The sequence below is a fragment of the Stegastes partitus genome, unplaced genomic scaffold (assembly GCF_000690725.1).
Source record: "Stegastes partitus isolate 25-593 unplaced genomic scaffold, Stegastes_partitus-1.0.2 Scaffold461, whole genome shotgun sequence".
Lineage (NCBI taxonomy): Eukaryota > Metazoa > Chordata > Actinopteri > Pomacentridae > Stegastes > Stegastes partitus.
In genome coordinates, this window is record NW_007578192.1 from 260,593 (window position 1) to 268,281 (window position 7,689).

At 41.1% G+C, this 7,689-nt stretch overlaps 1 protein-coding gene across 1 annotated transcript in view; it reads left to right on the plus strand.

The window, feature by feature from the left end:
* large2 (LARGE xylosyl- and glucuronyltransferase 2) overlaps nt 1–7,689 on the plus strand; it is a 127,529-nt gene that overhangs the window by 35,153 nt on the left and 84,687 nt on the right. The gene's annotated exons all lie outside the window — the stretch shown is intronic.

The following is a 7,689-nucleotide window of genomic DNA, read 5'->3' on the forward strand; positions in this document are numbered from 1 at the left end:
GTTAGTCCAGGTGAGAGACAGAGATGCCGTTTGTGCTCTCTGTAACAAGGCAGAGATGCATATGAAGCAGGGCTTTTTTTCCCCCACAGAGCAGCGGGGAGATGCAGTTGAACTCACTTTGAATGCAGCTCACAGCATCTCTGGAGAGGTGCGGCAGCAGTGTCGAGGCAGGTATGTTTGCTGCTGCAAAGCACATGGGAAGTAGATTTTAAAAAAAAGTTAGAAACGCACAAAAGGTGACTCACGAGGAAGTCGGGAAAACTGTGCATTTCAGGCGACGTTTTCATTTGTCTGTGTCACAATTTATCTGTGTTTCTGAGAGTTAGTTTCTCTGTCTGAGCGGAGTCTCGATGTAAAACTCTCACAGCAGGCGGACGAGGATGGAGGTGCTGGCAGAGGTTCACACTTGTGTGGTTGACCCGTCTGTGCAATCTGCGTGGTCAGAAGTGATGGATTAAATCTACGTCACTCAGGCTTCTGCAGGTATTCAAACTTTAGAAGCGTAATTAGAGTTTTGCTGAGATGTGAAGTGCGTCTGCAAACCCACATAAACACTAACAGGTACTTTATAGGACCTGTACCCACCACTGAATTAAATACATGTTTGCAAGACAAAAATTGGAACCCATTATTTTGATAGACTGATCGACTGAATACTCTGTGTCATTTAAACTCAGATTTGTTTTGTTCAGATATAGTTTAAAATGGTGTTTGCCATCTATTCCCATTTTGTTGTTGCATTAAAACATTTTTAAGAAGCTACTACATGAACAAAAACATGAAAAGTAGCTAAAACTAGTGAGAAAAATCTACTGGGAACAACTTAAATCTTTTATTGTTTGTTCATAATTGCGGTACGTAACACTTTAGTTCGAAATTACATGGGGATGCTAATTGGAATAACTTAATTTTACGATAAATCAGCTTAAAACGTGGTACCAATTTTAAATAAAACTACAATTTCAGAGGTACAGCTTATTCCTCTAACTCACTGTAGTTTGTTGGTTGAACATAACATCATGAAGAAGCTGCAGTAAACTCAAAAACATTGATGCAAACTGATGCTTTCATTGTCGTTGTGCCCAAACATTATTTCTGAAAGCTGCTTTCTACATGCATGTTCTTGTATTTATTCTGCAATAGTTCCACATCAGTCTGCTGTACTGACAGTCACAAAAAGTTAAATGTCTGTTCAGCCTTTTACTGCTGAGGATGGCCAGCCAACCTCTTCATACACTAAACCGTGATGAGTGGAATAGCTGTCGCCGGTAATGAATCTGAGCGCTGAGTGGTCAACCCACTCCAGGTTTCTGTACATGATGTCACTTTATGATAGAAGTAGTCGCTGCAGGACTTTGATTTGATTTGCTTTTTATTGACTGAGCCCAAACACAGCCAGAAGCTCTAAAATCTCCAGACATCCCGTGCTCTAGTGTCGGCACACCTCAGGGATATTCACCCATGTGTAAGCAGATACAGAACAGAGCCACAGTCTGCCTTTAGAAGTCTGCATCGGTCTCGTGGGAAGGAAGGCATTAACTGGCCTGTTGAGGTAACTGATGAGTGCACCTCCCAAATTTCAGTAAAACGTCATGCAGACCTGAGCTCCTGTCAGGACGTAAACAGGCGTAAACTTTTCAAATTTCATGGTTCAGCCGGTTAAAGCCACAACAACCACCATCAGACACTTTTTGGCCAAAAATATTTTTTCTGATGTACTCCATGACTGCACCATTAAGTATCACACTTGATTTAGATCTGACCGCAATCACCATCAAAGTCATCTCTTCGTACAGAAAAACGGGGCTCCCAGCATTGCTTTCACACCCGNATATTCAGTTCTATGGAGTGTCATGTGGTTTGTATTTGCTTAGAGAACTATTAAACCTGACTTGTGCAGCTGGAGCTCAACAGGATCTACAAGTTTTTGCTCCTCAGGTTAATCCAGCTGCATTATATTCACCGTCTGAAGGCTAAAGTGTCCAAGAAATCCTTTTCCTCCTGTAAAAACGTTGCTCTTTAATCCCCGGCTACAGAAAGCAGCTGTCTTTGTATACATGATGTTCTAACAGTGACCCCGTGTTCTGGCTGAGCCCATTTTTAGCTCTTCTTTCCTGAAGTACCTGCAGCAGAACTTCCTCCACGTGTCCCTGCCGTGAACCCTTCAGTTCCCTCGTCTTTCTGTTCCTCTGTGTGGGACGCGACTCAGGTGTTCAGGATGAGAGCGATCCTCTGCTGTGTCACCATGAGAGGCGTTCACGTCTGCTGCTCCGGTTTGGGACTCGCCTCCAAAGCTTCCTCGTCACTCCCTCGACGGGGGGAAAAGCTCCGTGCAGCTAATGAAGCCGATGAGACGAGATGCGGTGTGGCGCCGGGATGAACCGGGCTCAGCTAAAGGCTCTCCATGAAAGAGCAGCAGGATGAAGGAGAGATAAAAAGCAGGATAATGGTTCGGACCTTTTGCGTAAAAGCGGAAACGCACTAAACACGAGCTGTTAATCTGCTTCATAAATAATTCAGGATCCATTTAGCTGGAGCTCCTGAACCGAGTGAACTGGGTGTGGACTGCTGCTGGAGTTGTAGACTAAAATAAGACTTGTTCAGAGGTGGGATGTGTAACGTTGCTGCTTCAGAAAGCCCTGAAAGCAACAGCAGACACCGAAACTGCTGCATGGGAAGAGCTGTGGAGCAAACATTTGAACATAATCCTGTTTTTAGTTGGTTTAAATACAGCAAACTGGTGTAATTCTGTCGTCACACACTGTGAAAGAATGAATGCTATTTTTTGATGTAAGCATTATTTACAGTTGTGGCTTTTATTTCTTTGTTTTTACTAGATTTTATCAACAATTTAGTAAAATAGGAGAAGTCTGTAAAATAACTTAAACATGTTTCCACCTTTCTTTAATCTTTAATATACATATTTTTTCATTTAAATATCTGCAAACTAATATTTTTGCTGATTTAAATACAGAAAACTTGTGTAATTTTATGGCAACATGTTTTAAAAGGACACATCTGTAAAAATGCTTTTTACTTTACAACTTAGCCTGTTTTTTGTAGTTAACATGTAAATTAATACTTTTTTGTCAGTGATTTTACCAGATGTTATCTATAATTCAACAAAACAGAGAAAACCTTGTAAAGTAACCAGTTGAATACATGTTATGTAGATACTTTCTTATCTTATTCTCAAGTCTTGACATCCCAAAGCAGTTTTATCCAGCACCAAAATGATTAGAAATAAAAAAAAAAAACAAAAACAGATTACAACCAATTTTGACCATTTTTTATGAAATCAGGTTCATTTATTTAAGCCTAACAACCATTTTTATTACCGCTCATCTTCAAGCAGTTTCTCGGCGCTTTGTTTCGCTGCTCGTGTCACATTTTTACTCACTATGGGATCATTTTTCACTGCAGAATAAAGTCGCCAATGGAAACAACACAGCCATGGCCAGAAGCAGAGAGAACTCAGACATGTCTTCTGTGCTGTATGACTTACAATCAATTTCTTTAATTATTTATTTAACAAAAAATCGAAATAAAAACCTTGAATCAACATAGTCAACATTCTTCCAGGTGCTGTGTCAATGAAAAGAATGATGGCTCTATATACTGTACATATGTTAAAGCTACATTTGTTTAGTTTTCTCCAGACTTCTTCTCTGCTCTGTTCAAACACAACCTGCAGGTTCGTTGAATCGTTGTCATGTGACCGTTGGTAGCAGCTGAGTCAGTAATGGCTTCCTGACTGCGTCGAGCTAATGGTTTGTTTTTGGCACATTTTTAACTGAGACATGCAGAATTAAATGGTTTTGATTTGGTTACATTTAATTTTACTACATTCTTTTACACTCTGCTCTAGAAAGATGATGAATATGTCCTCCAACAGCATTTTGAACCATTTTGCGTTCATTTTATTGATCATGTTTCATTTTCCTGTCTTTCTGATTTGTTTCCACACCTGTCTCCTCTCTGCTCTGTGTGAACACTGCCTGCAGTTCAACCGGATGGTCTCTGAGTTGTTGTCATGGGACTGAGTCAGTCCTGGATTCTCATGATGCAGTGAGGAGAGCAGAATGTTTGAGTTTTTTCACAGAATCTGATGCAAATGGTTTGTTTTAGGCAAACTTTGGTGACCAAAGGGAAGTCGAGGCTGCTGGATTTGGGTGGAGGTGGTGGGGAACAAAAGGTTTTGGTGTTTTTAGGTATCCCATCTGGCAACCATCGGTTTCTGCTGCTGTGGGCTCCATTATAAAGGAACGTTGACCTTTAATTGTGTGCTTTCACTGCAGTTTGCAGCTGATGCATATAGGAGAAACTGCAGAAAAAGAAAAAAATTTTAAGTACCATTGGTGCATATTGCTATCATATTATTATCTAGCCCTAACCCAGACTCATCACCTGACTTTACTGGAAATTCGTCCCCCCTCTCTAAAGAAAATCGTCTATTCTGAGCCAGACTCCCTGCAGGATGTTGTACAAGATTCTCACAGTCCTGCCTGGCTGCCTGGTCATCCCGACCCGAACAGACATCGGCTCTCCCTCAGGACTCATTTTCAGCCATTTGTGTGTTCCAATATTGCCGCTTGCGCAGTCGAGCCTGTCGCGTCCAAATCCTGTCTGTGACGCAGATTCAGCTGTTTGAGCGTCACCTCCTGAGCCGTCATGATTGATTGGCGTGCTTTACATGAAATCCTGGACACCAAGATGTTGTAATTTTAATTGATCTACGAAGCTGATTGCAATCATTTAGATGTGTTTGGCGTTGAAGTGGCTGCTGACGATTATTACCTGTAATTGTATTAGATTGCCCTTGTGACCTTTAGCAGAAAAGACAGCTGATTGCTCATTCAGACATGAGCCGCATGTTAAACTGCCCTCTGATTAATGTAAAGGGGTGCACGTCTGCAAGCGGCTATTATCCCCGCAGGAGTTAAATTACCCTGTCAGTGGATTTTTTAAAAAGAATATCAGAGTGTGGAGCCAGCTGGCCAACTCAGCAAGGTGAAAAATTTGGCTGCATATTCACGAGGAAAGTTTGGAAACCAGCTGAGATGATGTTAAAGGAAGAATCTTACTGTTGCACCATATTCAGCCACAGTGTGGAACCAGAATGACAGCACTGAGTCCCTGAAGCGCAAGAGATGTCCACAAACCTCAGATGGGACCAAGACCACAAACTTTTCTCTGTAACTCTTGAAACTAAAGTCAACAGAAACACAACTCAGATAAAATCATGCCAACAGACTGTTTTAAGAAGAGCTTTAAAAGCACATACAGACTCTGCCAGCCTTATTTCCTCGGGCGGTTCGGTCTGCAGCCTCCGGGTTCTGACTGCAGTCTGTCCGCTTTCATTTGGAACAGAATAAAAACTAAAGGGTGAAATCCTGCATGCAGACACAGGTTTTATAGGTCGCTGTGTCTAGTTTACATGAGTCACCCAACCAGTAGGTCAGACATCAGCAGCTCATCCTGTGCAGCCAGATTTCATTCAAACTACAGTCGATAATCCGACACTAAATGTGAAACCTTCTTTCATGTTGGATAGCAAGGCTGTCGGATTGTCAAGACGGAGGTCGAGATACAAGGAGGGCTTGATGCTTGAAGGGTCATTTGTTGTTAATTAATGTTCATAGTTGTTATAATAACTAGTAGGGCTGGTCCGAATACCACTTTCTGGTCTCTGGATATTTAGGCTCAATTAATGTTAAATATCCTAATATTTGGCACGATCAGGGGGACACTTCCACCACAGGAGTAGCGCTCCGATGGTATGGAATTGGCTGGAACGCACAGGCAGTACTTGACTGCTGATGCTAGTTGAAGATAGCAGTTACAGTTCTGTTTCCACCGGCGCCACCGCCACCATCTGTGTTTACTTCCGTAAACACTGAGCACGCTCGTGGTGTGTCCTTTTCTGCGCATGTGGGACACTTTTGGGTCGTATGAAGTTCACACAGCAGATCACATACAAGTCGCATTTAATTGGAAATGTGAACGAACTCACAAAAAAAATCGGATTTCACAAAAAAATCTGAATTGAGCATTAAGTCCTGCAGTCTGAACGTAGTCAATCTGTAGGATTGTTACGTCAGATAATACACCGTTATCCTTATTTGTCACATAAAATGTCATGTTGGAGTCGGAATCCAAGGCTGTCAGTATGTAAAGGCTATTTTTAATGGGTTCCGTTTGTTTTTCCTAAAAGCCTGTCAGATAGCAAGGTTTTCTGATTGTTAAGGGTCGGATTATCGAGTCATGACTGTATATTTAAAACTGATGAGGACACTCTAAAGCTTCCAAAAAAACCAAACATAGAAGTTTGACTGAAATGTGTCTAAAATGTGTTTTTTATTCAGTGGAATGTTGCAGGAACAGAACGAACTGGAGTCTAAAGCAGCTAAAACAGAATGTTAAAGGATTAATGCTGCCTGGATCTAATTAGATTCTCAAACATTTAAACTGGTTTTTCATCATTGATAAGATTTTAAGTGAGCGACAGGAAATGGAGCGTAATGTGATGCAGTGCCGATATAAAAACTCTCAGCTCTGCTTCTGGGTGGCGGGTCATCTCCCTCGAGTGTTGTGCGACTGAACGATGCCGAAACTGCAGAAAGTGGATGAAGAGGAGCTCAAAAGAACGCCTTCATGAAACAAAAACGGGCTTCCTTCCCTTTCAGTTGTAAACGGTGCTCTACATGTGGAACATAGACCTGTTGCTTAATGCTAACGGTAGCTCCTGTGCTCTTTTTCCTTCTTTCTTTGCTTTTAAACTCTCCATCAGTTACTGTAGGTGAATACTGGAGCGGTCGTCATGACAACAGAAACAGCAGCTTGATGAACTGCATTCAGTGAATTATTAGAAAACACTCTTCAGATGCTCTTATGCAAAGCAGGGGCAGACTTTTATTTAGTCGAGTATGTTATTTAAAATGTCGACTGGATGTTTGTCAGCAATAATTTATCATATGCGGCTGCAACTGTTGACAGCAGACGCACCGCAGATAGATGTAAAGAAACGAATGTCACAGTTGCATCCAAACTTTGAGGTCATTAAAATTAAGATGCTGAAAATAGAAATAATGACAACATTGCCAGGCATCTCTCCAAATAATGCAGCTTCATCTGTAGGTATAATTATGAGAGATGTTTGTAAAAGGAATGTATTTTCTCATGAACTCTCTCAGGTGGGTTTGAAAGGTGTGTTTTTTCTTTAAAGTTGCACCATTTATCTCAACCAAAAACTGGTAAAACAGAAAAAAAAAGGTCAAATTTTCAATTTTCCAACAGTCCCTAAACTATTCAAGTGGTTCTGTCAGGAGAATTAACTAAATCTGAGCTTAAGAATTGTGATATTTTACCGAAATCACTTTTTTTCTACATAAATTTGCCTCAAACAAACTATTTGCATTAAAACAAACAAAAAAAAAATCTGCGCTTCTCACCACAACTGAGATGCCATGGCGGACTTTGCTGCGACCAACAGTCACTCGGCTAAAATTCAGAGAGCAGAGCAGACAGGAGGCAAATACAGAAACAAATTAGAGACATCGAGAGGAAAATAAAACATCATTGATCACGAAAATAAATGCAGCATGGCTCAAAATGGTGTACAGTTGCTGGAAGACTCATTCAGCATGGTGAAACATTTGTCTGGAGTTGGTGCAGAGTGGAGGGGAAAAG